Here is a 9,897-nt window from a genome sequence, read left to right on the forward strand (position 1 = left end):
AAAAATTGAGAATTAAGAGTCTTTTATTTTTTATTTTATTATATTAAAATGGGTAAATTTGTCAATCTAAGACACTTTGGCTAATTCTATCTCGCATTTGGTTGAACAGTTGTGTGTTGGGAGTCGGTGAACTAAACAATGATATAACAGGGGGTTTATAGTCGTTTCCAATTCAAGAGCGGAATATTTGTCATTAAGGCAAACCTCATAGGCGTCAACGAGATTTACCCAAGAAAAAATTAAGAAAGAAACCATGGGACCCACATGATTTGTAAAATTATGACAATTTCTTAACGAATGATCCCACTTTATGGGGCGGGCCCACACGGTGACTAGATCAAGAATCCACATTTTGGCAATCTTATGTTCTGTTTTTTTATCAGAATCTATGTACTGTTTGAAACTTCAAAGAAAATACTCCTAAAAGAAAAGAACAGAAAAAAATAGGAGAAAAATGAAAGGAAAAACATACCGTCCACAATTCTAAATATTTTTTTATCTTCTCTTCTTGTTGTCTCCAAACTAAACAAAGGGTGATAAATTTTTTTTTTTTTTTTGCCTATTGTCCAAAAAAATAAAAGCATTAAGCTTGAGTGCGATGTATCCTAAAAATTTTCCACCCAAGGTGGAAACCCCACATGGTGAGCTCCGGTGTGCATTTATTCCAGTAATCTAAAGCATTTATTTTGTGGGACCCGTTGAGTAGTATACTCACGCAAAAAATCAAATTGACCGGATATCGATAGGTACATCAAAAATTGAATATTAGTTCATAAAATGGAGGGTTATGCGTAATTTAACCTTTGAACTTATTAGACGTTTTCATTTTGGGAAATTTCGCAACAATAATTTGATTAAGGAAATCGTTGATTTTAGCGTGCATGTCTTTATTGGTTGTAGTTTTCATATTTAACGTTAAGTTAAATCTTCTGTTTTACCATTAACCAAAAACAAAATCTCCTTTATATCTTGATTGATCTTTCAGTTTTCTTTCTTTATTACTTCGTTAGTCAAAGTGGAATTAGCTGATATAGTACTAGGAAATAGTACTACTTTTACAAATAGGTGTGTAAGCATTTGAGAGTTTCCTCTGTTTTACATCCAACATTCAACAATCGTAGGCTTTCACAGAAATCTTTTCCTCAACAAATTCTAGCACCATTATTGTTGAATGTTGGGCGGCTGAAAATTGCAGGCTTTCACAGCGTTGGACAGAAACCTCAAAGGAAATATTGTGGAGACCTATTCTCTGGTTCTCACAAGGCTCCTCCATGACGATAACATTGGTAACTGTGGGGCTGTGCTTTCTCCGAACGAACTTTGGATGAAAAAATGGCTAGATTAATGTATCTTGGATATGGTTGAGTCCTGCACAGGTAACACCCGTGTTAGTGCCCAACCCCGGATCGTGGGGAGTACGGGATAGGCGCTCTAATGGTTAAGCCAATGAGAGGAAAGATGAGCTTTTTAAGTAGTTTAGGGTTTCATAGGGGAAGAGTTCATTACCTTTCCCTCAAGGAGGACTCCTCCTTTTATAGGCAAAGGAAACGTGGTGACCAACCCACGCGTACTCACCACGCGCTCGATGATTGGTTCGTCAATCGTGGCGCCAAATCAGGACCGCAGTCATAGGCCTATCTCGATCTCCACAATCTGTTCCTACAATAGGGGGAACGATGCCACACCGACCCAACTCTTCCTGACTTCCTCTATAAGTCAGGGAGCAGGAGTGGCTCAGTGGGTGTCGGTTCTACTATTTCTGGTAGCCCTGCTGCATTCGAACTTCCATACAGTTACCAATTGTTTCAGCGGGGCCACCGAGCAGGAGGTCATAACTCACTATCCCGTACCGCGGTTCACGTTTCCACAGTTGGTGAACGATTTTGGTCCGGCAATACTGGTCTGGCAGGGGCATGGTGAACACTGTGCACTGCCGGTCCATACAACCTTTATGCCTACGGGTCTTAGTCATTGTGACGCAGCCATCGCCTGGTTCACTCCGCCGAGCTAGTAACCATGTTCTTTGCACTGTTAATTATTACTGATTGCAAATCAATGCACCAGAGCCAATTGGGAGTGAAGTGAAGCACATCTTTCAGGGGAGCGAACCGACAAGCCAGGACTTTCACTACACGAAGGCGATCATGTATGCGAGATAAAAATAAATAAAAATAAACATGCATAATAACATAAATACAATAAAACTCAAAAAAGAATAAAATAGCAACACTCTATACCTATTCTCCTCTATTCCTATTTTCTCAAAACTGCCTTCAAAGTCTTAATGATTCGGAATTTTTGTGGGTGCAAAATTGGGAGTTTTATTAACTGAATGTTCATAATGCTAACCCTCGATCAAGTCCTATGTTTTGCTATATTTTAACCTTTAGCCTTTAGAAATTAATAATGTTGGTATCATTGTATTTCAAAGGTTACTATTATTTGATTTTTTTCCCCCCAAAATACTAGAGGGGCGCAAGCCTATACATACTTTGATAGAAAATTTATTTTTTGATATAATAGTAGAGGTTTTTTTTCTTTTAGCAGGGACGACCGTCCCTACTGGCCCCTTCCCTAGTTTGCCGATGCTAAAGCTAATTTTAGTATTTTGGGCAAGATAACCTCTTTCTGTTTTCATTTGTTCCTAACTGCATGCCTTGAGCAGCTTGTACTAGATGCTGCTATGGGGAAGAAATTCCCTAGAACTATGTCGTATGTTTAAGTTCTATGCAGTACCATTTCTCTTATATTACCAAAACAAAACAAGGAAGCAAGCCAAATATAATTACCTTTCATTGAATCTGCAGTTTTGTACTGTTCATGCATAATAGCCTAAAAGGTTTCAACTTTAGAATGATAAAACGGCAAAAGGTAGGAGACCCACGCTCAAAGAAGTTGTGGTCACGCACGGAGGACCCACATGTGTAATAAAGAGTCAAAAATGAGGTTCGATAGCTCGCATCTTCCATTGATATTTTTGGAAGTAAAGTCCTGTTTGGGAGGGAGGTAAAGCCTATGGCAAGTAGGAGTAAAAAAATACTCCTACTTCTTGGATAATTCCATAGTGGTATCATGCCAAAGGCACATGCGGGTTATCCATAATCCGGAAGAGTATAAAGCTTCCTCGGAATTGAATACAGAATTTAAAATGCAGAGGGATATGTACAACCGATCCAATGGTCATTTTATTTAATTTGAACCCAAAAAAAAATGAATAATTGTAACTTACAATTTAACAAACACAAACTTTTTTGTCCTCAAAAGATTGCAAGTTCAAATTCCACGAAGGCTACATTTCAAACTTTAGGCCGGCCAGTAGAGGTTTGGTCAATTGTTGGATTCCGGAATTATTCGAGGTAAGCACAAGCGGACTCAAACATCCAGCTAACAAAAAAAAAAAAAAAATGTATCATTATCATGGAGTATGTATTAAATATTTTTATTCACCAAATTGAAAATCTTGCTCAAGACCCGAGGGTAGTGCAATTATAAGGAGGTGCCCGAATACCAGACAGTGCAGGCCTACCACAATATTCTTTTCTTTCCTTGTAGAGATAGAGAGATACATAAAGCCAGCATACATACATACATAAATACCTATATATGCTTCGGATAAAGGTGAACACAGGCCGGCATGCACAAAAAGATCCCATGCAGATTTTCAAAGATACCCAATTTATATTCTGAGACAAAAGTTGTACTACGTAGTAATTATGAACCACGAATATTTAAAAACCAACCTCATTGAAGTTTTTGGTGGTTAAACAGAGTAATAATGGAGTTTTCAAAGTCAGGAAAGATGAAAAAGGTATATATGGTTTCTGCTGTTTATTGAGATAAAGGATATAGAAACCTAAAACAAAAAATGCTAAAAATAGCCAATTGGGTTGGTATTGTGATTGCAAATGTGTGACATCAAATACATAAAAGTGTCTTGAAAAGTGTAAAATGTGCATTGAAGTTTGGTTCTTTTATCAAGTACAATAGCTTATCGGACATTAGTATAAGGACTCATTTAAAACAGCGTTAATATCACATCATTTTTGGCAAGCACCTCAAAGATTACATGTATAATTAATATGGATATATATTTGTATTTACCACATACTTCATCATAGCTAGTAATATTATCCAACAGAGTATAATTAACTTTTTAGCTAATAATAATAAATAAAGTATCAGAATGCTTCAGTAAAAAAATTAAAATTAAAAAGTACGTATCAGAATGCCAAATAACACGACAACCTCACACTAGAAAATTAGAAATGGATTAACAAAAGTTCCATAAATCGGGGCACATGTAATACTCAGTTTATAGCCGACCAAAAAAAAAAAAAATTACTCAGTTTATAATCGTGCTTTAATTTCATAATCAACCAAGAAATGGATTAACAAAAGCATATGCATTCATTACTAGACAGAATCCAGAAACTAAAAATTACCTCTCGCATATTAATAAATCGTAATCTCCTTTTCACTTGTTTTCCAAATTTTTTGCGAATTAATTGAAATAAGTTTAACAAGCAAAACATGCGCACAATGAAAATAGCAGTAAACATTGTAGTTGATATTATATTCCTAATTCATCAGGTCCTAATTAATAACCAACAGTGCCGAAATAATTTGTAAAACCAACATTCAATTAACTTATATGAGGTTATTAAGATCGCAATTACACTTCTTTCTCTCCCTAAAAGGGGAGAACTTCTCTCTAACCCTAGCAGCCGCCACACTTCCTCTTCTCTTTCCCCTCCTTCCCCCTTGGGTTTATACCCTAATTTGGGTGGTGGGAAGGGAGAGACCAATCCCTGCCTGCAGATATGATTTCCCTTTTCCCTTCTCCGCCGCACCGCTTATGAGTTTGCAGCCGCGTTGTCGCCGATGGCTTTTTGGATCACTAGCTTGGGAGCTTGATCAGTAGGGGGCTAGGCAAGAGAAGGGCTGCTCAATGACGGAGGAGAGTGTATTTTTTTTGCTTTATTTTGTTTTTGTCCGAATTTAGTCTGGTCTTTGTCCAATGGTTTGTTGGTCATGCTCTTGATATTAGTTTTATTTTCTGCGAACCTGATCTCGCTTGGCAAGTTTGAAATAGGGTTGCACATGCATGCATACTGTGCTCTGATTGACCTCTCTAATGGTTTGTCCGATCTGTGGATGCCCATTTGCCCCATGAAATTCCTCTTTGTTATGTATGCTTTCACCTCATAGTTGAATACAACTTCTCATATTTGGGAAAAAAAAAACTTACAATTAACTTTCATAACATGGAGAGTGACTATAATTTTACAGGACTAGCAAAATTTTCAAGGGGGGCGACTATTCGCAGCCCCGTATTTTTTTCCGTAGCCCGTTACTTCACATAGCCCATTTTCAATATTTTAAAAAAGAAAATTTCCTCCATGTAACCCATTAAATGTACCAAATGTTCCCATTATACCCTTCCCCTCTCAAAAATTACCCTTTTAACTCTCAGCCTACCCAAATACTAAACCCTAAACAACCCCCCCCCCCCCCCCCCCCCCCCCCCAAAAAAAAATAAATAAATAAATAAATAAATTTACATCTCCCACCATCTGACCCACCTCCATCGCCCACACTCCATAGCCACCACCGCCATTACTGCCAGAACACCGCCGCCGCCCTTCCCTCCTCTCTTCAAGGTCTCTCTCTCTCTCTCGAAATGCGCTGAAATCAACATGTGCTCAATCAATCATACCAATAATTCCGTGGAACATGATAGCCTGAGACTGAGACCTAACTGTTCTAAATAAGCATATATTTTGGCAACGAAATTTATTCGGTATCCAAGTGCTGAAACATTATAAAAATTTCGGGTTGTAAATGCTGAAACGAAACATTACACAAAATTTGGTAACTTCATGTTAAAAATATGTATAAAATTCGGTAACTAACTGCCGAACTACTATATACAAATCCTACATACATTTCGGTAAACAGCTGTTGAAAACAAGATTATATTTCGGTAACTACATGTCGGAAATTCATACACATATTGGTAATTAACTGCCAAACTTTAGTATAACAAAAAAAAATACATATATTTCGGTAATTGAATGCTGAAAATGTATCTCAATTTCGGTAACCAACCATAGAGTATGTTAATATTTTACAGTGGTTAGCTACCGAAATTACTTAATTTATTCGGACCTGAAACATCGAAAAACTGGTTTGAAATTTTGTAAATCTGACATACATCAGACGGCACTGTACAACAACAACTCGCGTGGCTTCCAAGATACAATGTCCATCACAATATCTTTCTCCTTCCCAGCCATTATATAGTTGCCAATAGAATTTGATTCTATTTCAATTTCAAAATCCAAACTTATAAGTGGGTCATCTTGAACCTTTCATTGATACAATATTTGGCCATTTCTCCTCCTCCATTGGAAAATTTGAGAGAGAGGATAAAGATGAAGAAGAAAGAGAGCTTGAGAGAGAGAAAGAGAGAGGAGAAGAGAAGATGAAGAACTGTCGACTGGTGTGTGTGTGTTTTTAAACAGTCGACTGATTTTTGAGGGGGAAGGGGGAAAATGATAATTTAGGGTTTTGATCATAAGGGCATATAGGTTATTTCATGTATATGTATAAGGGCAAGTAGGTTATTTTGCATTAGGGGGTCATGTTGTAATTAGTTGAAAAATTTTAACGGGCTAAGAGAGAAAATAGAGGGTTGCGAATAATCGCCCCCTTTTCAAGGGGTAAATAGCAATGTATGCTAGTAAAATAGTGTAAATTCCAAGTTTTGAGTGGGGTTAAATGCATGCCACTGAATCCGCCAACAATTACGACGGTCAAACAAATTATAAAACACCAAAGTAGCTTTAGTAGATAAAAATGCTACTTGCACAACCGTTGTGTTGGTTGTGTGCGTAATTCTGACCGTCTAGATGTATTTGGACGGTCTAGATTTTATAAAAGCTCTACCAAGGAAAAGTTTAACTTTTATGGGGAAGAGTTTGAGCGAATCCTGGCCATTTATTACAGCAATGGACGGCTAGAGATTGGTTGTGTATTGTGTTTTACACAACTGTTGTGTGTGTAGCACTTTTGGTTTTTCAGGTTCGATTTTTCTTGTCAATAACTATTGGGGTCACCTCACCCCACGCTTTACGCATTGTGAAACGGTTGCGGGAGGGGCTTTAGGGATTAGTTTGAGGTGTGTGCAAGCTGACCCGAGACACCCTGCATTACCTAAAAAAAAAAAACACATACATTTGGCTAATGTGGATGGGATTTTATTTTCTATATATCTATCATTCGAAATCATGTAAGAGGTCATACAAAAAAATACCCAGCCTATTATGTAGTCCAATATATTATTTGTTATTTATTAAGATTGTAAAGTGGTTGTGGTATGGAAAAGAAAGCAGGTATATTGTTTTTTTTTTTTAATTCTTTGTTTTGCCTTTAGCGTGATTGGTTCTAATAATTGAGATTTGGTAATCATGTTGAGTGAGAATTTCAAAAGATCGGTCATAACTAATTAAACTAAATTACTAGCATGCCCTAATAAAAAGTAATGTTGAGTGACAATATCAACCGGGCTATATGATTGTCTCAACTTTGATTTATTTTTTATGTCACGGTCAAAAAATCCTGAGTTTAAGAATTTTGAAGGTTTAGTTAAGTTTTAGGTGTTGCTAGGGGTGCAAACGAACCGAGTCGAGCCGAATTTTACTATGTTCAAGCTTGTTTAGTAAGTTTTTAAGGAACATGAGCTCGAGCTCGAGCTTAGTGAAAACTTAACGAGTCGAGCTCGAGCTTGTTCACGTGCCTCAACGGACCAACAAAAAATGTATATATATCCTCGCATAGGCCTAATACGACCAAAAATATTTTGATTGTGAAGGTATATATCTTTCACTTTCTTATGGAGAGATGGTGTGCTGGTGTACGTGTGCTCTCACCTCCCTTAATGACTAAAAACTGAAAACGAAAAGAACAAATTATGAAATAACAATAAAAATCTTTTAACTTAAGTGTATATACCCCGGCTCGCGAGCCGACTCGAGCCGAGCTTATCCTAGCTCGAGCTCGGCTCGTTTACAAAACGAGATGAAAAAATCGGCTCAAGCTTGTTCGTTTAACTTCCAAGCCGAGCTTGAACGAGCCACTAACGAGCCGAGCTGCAAGTCACTCGCGAGCGGCTCGGTTCGTTTGCAACCCTAGGTGTTGCACAAGAATCTTGAAATGCTAGCCAGCACCTTTCAGATTTCTACCCTCCCAATACAATAAAAGAGTTTTGTTTAAAAGAAAATAGGTCAACTGGTGTTTAAATTTCTATAAAGGTAATTGATTTTCACACTTTTTTTTTTTTTTTATCACCACACTTTTTTTGTCGTCCTCTTGTGATTTGAATTTACAAAAATAACTTAGTATACTATTTCACACTTGGAAGGACAACATTATAAATTTGCATTACAAAAGGACAAAAATGGAATGGTGTTATAAGAAAATGAGGGAATGTGAAAATCACTACCAAAAGAAATATAAGAGAATATCAAAGTGTATCATAGTAACTCACTCTTCTAAGTTGTACTTCCTCCATCCCAATTTATTTGTCCAATTTTGACATACGTACTCTTCAAAAACTTGTCTATACGTCATAATTTATAATGTTTAATGAAATCATCATATTATAGAATTAATTGATATCTATCAAATAAGATTCATATTACATATTTCAAAATCATCATATTATAGAATTAATTGAGATTTATCAAACAATATCTGTATTGGGTATATAAAACCTTATAAATTGAAACATATAGAAAATTGCGTATGAGATCTCAAATAATGAAAAGAAACAAACAAATCGGAAGGGATAGAATATAATTTCCACCAGTGACCACGGTGAAGATGCATAAATATACATACTAAAAGATGAGAAATGATATAGGTACCGACCATGGAGGAGAGAAAACGTACCGACGGCCGCCGGCGGGCCGTCTCCGGCCACCGGACGGCCGATCCGAGCCGTCCAAAAATTCTAAAAAAAAAAACCGATGGGGCCTACGCGAGGATCAACGGCATCCGAGGCGTGTAGGGTACTTGATCCGAGCACTTTTTTTGTGTGTATATACACGTATATACATATATACAAGAAAAAAGGGTGCTCGGATCAAGTACTTTACACACCTCGGATGCCCTTAATTCTCGCGTAGGCCCCATCGGTTTTTTTTTTTAGAATTTTTGGACGGCTCGGATCGGCCGTCCGGTGGCCGGAGACGGCCCGCCGGCGGCCGTCGGTACGTTTTCTCTCCTCCATGGTCGGTACCTATATCATTTCTCCTAAAAGATTGCCTTGCTTTGGAAGTGGTGGCGGCGGCCCCATTTTGGATAAAGAGCTAGTGGGTACCTTTTTTTTTTTTTTTTTATTAACAGTAGAGTACTATTCACTATTTACCTTTACCAGTAGCGGAGGAAAAGGATATTCATAAGTCCGTATTTATATTTCTTCTAGTATGATTTTGGGAACTGGAATAATTTTTTCAAAGATAAATTAAACATTTAAATGCTTTGAATGATTTCTATAGCCTTTTCACAAAAATATTGTAAATGGAGGACGATAAAATATAAGGTTCCCTGTATATAGAGGGGGCCAATTTGATAGCCGTTGCAAAATTGTGGGATTGTATCCCAATTAACTATCTAAACTTATCTCCTAAACGGGGCTATTTTTAATGGTGGGTATTCTAGTTCGAGCATCCACAGCGGAATAATCAAAAGTGGATAATTAAACATGCTACATCAAATTTTAATTATCCATTCAGAGATTGTTAAAATTAGCAATGTCAAATCCTACATTGGTTATTTTTTGCTCATAATAAAAAACAATGGGCCCCTTGCTTCCTTCCCTAAGTTTCCTCGAAA

Source organism: Rhododendron vialii, chromosome 4a, assembly GCF_030253575.1.
Source record: "Rhododendron vialii isolate Sample 1 chromosome 4a, ASM3025357v1".
Classification (NCBI taxonomy): Eukaryota; Viridiplantae; Streptophyta; class Magnoliopsida; order Ericales; family Ericaceae; genus Rhododendron; species Rhododendron vialii.